Below are 2,500 nucleotides of genomic sequence, written 5' to 3'. Positions count from 1 at the left end.
CGGATGAGAAACATATATTTATAAAAAAATTAAATAGAATAGTAATATGAATGAAGATGAATCATCATACGATACAATACAATTCTGAAAGAAGATATGATACACAGACGTAAATCGAGAGAGAGAGAGAGAGAGAGAGAGAGAGAGAGAGAGAGAGAGAGAGAGAGAGAGAGAGAGAGAGAGAGAGAGAGAGAGAGAGAGTGAGAGAGAGTGAGAGTGAGAGTGAGAGTGAGAGTGAGAGAGAGAGAGAGAGAGAGAGAGAGAGAGAGAGAGAGAGAGAGAGAGAGAGAGAGAGAGAGAAAGAGAGAGAGAGAAAGAGAAAATATTTTCCTGATATGATCGTTGTACATAGCAACAGAATATTCAAAGTTTATTATCAAAATTCAATATAATATCCTCATATTTTCTGACAAGTTAGTGTTTCTCATTTTATGTCCTCGCCAAGATTTATGAACCTGGGTTGCAGTGCAGCTACTTTGACCTATTTAATTGCCTCATTAAAAAAAAGGAAAACTAGAGTTTGATAATTAATTTTATGGAATTTTGATGTTGAGGTAATGAAACATGGCAAACCATTCCCGTAGAGTGAAGATAAGTACCTTTTTGGTAAACAATGTCTACCTGTAACGGGACTGTACATTCACCTACGAACATATACTTTTAAATGATATATAGACATATCATTATTGTTCAGTGTATATACCTTTTCGGCTAAAAGTAATCACAATGTGTTATAAAACGTGACATTGCAGAGCGTATACAGTGCAGTGACGCCGAATGTCTCAGAATGACGTGTAACTTCCCTGGGCTTTTGGTTAATTTAGCGCCTCGTCCCCAAAAAAACAAAGCAAAATTGTTTGGGTTAATAATGGTAATATCACTTTCCAGCATTTAGCGGTATCACGCACGGCTGCCTGGAGAGACAGATCCTAGAAACCAACAGTCACATTACTATATGTCCAACATACAATTAAGTATACCCGAAAAAGCCGTACACAGGATAAATGAATAAACGACAGACTCATACATTCACAGCACATACGCGACCACATGTTTGGTGCGTTCGCCGCCAAATAAACAAAGCCGTCAGTTTGGTGGCAACGCGGAGAAGGAAAGAGAATAAGCGGCGAGAGGGAGAGAGACCAAGAGACTAAGACACGGGGATACGTTTGAGAATAATTTTACAGGTGTCGGCGAAAGGGTATGATTTCCTCTTAAAATTGTTTGAAATATGCTTTTCCCAGCAAAGTCTTGCGCTTTCTGTATGGTTAACAGAGTGCTATGGGGACTGTTTCATCAATAAGTATATTCATCAAAGGTATACCGTGGGAATAGTATTTCCATTTCTTTCTTTCTGCTTATATATATATATTTTTTCGTATACATTGAGTATCACAGTCCTTTATATCTCATCAAATCAATTTTTCTTTAGTGTACCTCGCTGGTTGTCCTGCTGAAAATATACACCAAAAAGATTTGGGACGAAAATGTAACATCCTCAGAATTTTTTACTGGTACCTCTTGATATATCATCAATTCAACATTACATTTATGAGCCGCACAGCATAATCTGTTAAGAATATACTCCAGGAAAATTTGAGAAGAAAAAATAACATCCTAATATTTTCTTCTCAAAGGCATCTCAGGATGGCAGTCTTTCATGCCCGAGCGATCACGTCCACAGGTGTCTGCTTCTCCCGTTGCCACCACAAAACGGCATTGTTAATAACAGAAGCACGTGATCACGAACACTGTTGTGTCTGGTGTGTTGCGAATGTATGAAGTATGCTCTCTTGAATTTATATCAAACATTAGGTAGTTTCCAGACATTCGTGTTTGACTCTATACATATTATGATGCTGCTGTCATTCATTTCTAAACTTTGTGTAATTAAGTACTAGTAGGTAATTGGTTGTTAGAATGAGATGTTATCCCCATTAACTAAACCGTGGAATTGTAGCAAACGCTTACAGACACCACATGTCATCACCACCAAACTTTGTACCAATAACTCATGCTATTTTAACCCTTTTTGCCAAAACTTGTTTACACTTTTTGCTGAAAGGCATACCTTCGAAAGAATAATGCTTCATTTTTCAACTTTATTCGAAGAATTATCTTTTACACATTCTGATTAATATTAACTTAGAAGTGTAAGTAAGCACGCTTGCAATTATTACATTAGGAAGATAACCTGATGTACTCTACGGTGAAATACTGCCATATTTAACTTCTAAGGTAGGATTAAAGTTTTGGATGCATTATTCCATCAGAGGCTTAAACGTAGGAATATACATCAGAGACTTAAACGTAGAAATCTGAAAACAATGGAATTAAAGTTATAATAAAACTGAAGTGAAATTGTTCTTGTTGCTACACATTAACCTGTGTAGTTTTTTCATCTTATGGAAGAGAAAAGCAAAGTTTGCAATTGATAAAGTTTTCAAAAGTCATGGAGGAGGAGTATGCATTTGCGTACGTAACTGTTAGGGAAAAGTTT

The 2,500-nt window shown here is 36.6% G+C and overlaps 1 protein-coding gene across 2 annotated transcripts in view; it reads left to right on the top strand.

Moving 5' to 3' along the window:
• The window catches only part of LOC125024595 (cyclin-dependent kinase-like 1), a 140,913-nt gene that overhangs the window by 43,935 nt on the left and 94,478 nt on the right, over positions 1 to 2,500 (top strand). The window lies entirely within an intron of this gene.

The sequence above is a fragment of the Penaeus chinensis genome, chromosome 43 (genome assembly GCF_019202785.1).
Source record: "Penaeus chinensis breed Huanghai No. 1 chromosome 43, ASM1920278v2, whole genome shotgun sequence".
NCBI lineage: Eukaryota > Metazoa > Arthropoda > Malacostraca > Decapoda > Penaeidae > Penaeus > Penaeus chinensis.
Note: the sequence above shows the minus strand (reverse complement) of the source record. Positions and strands in the feature narration are given on the sequence as shown.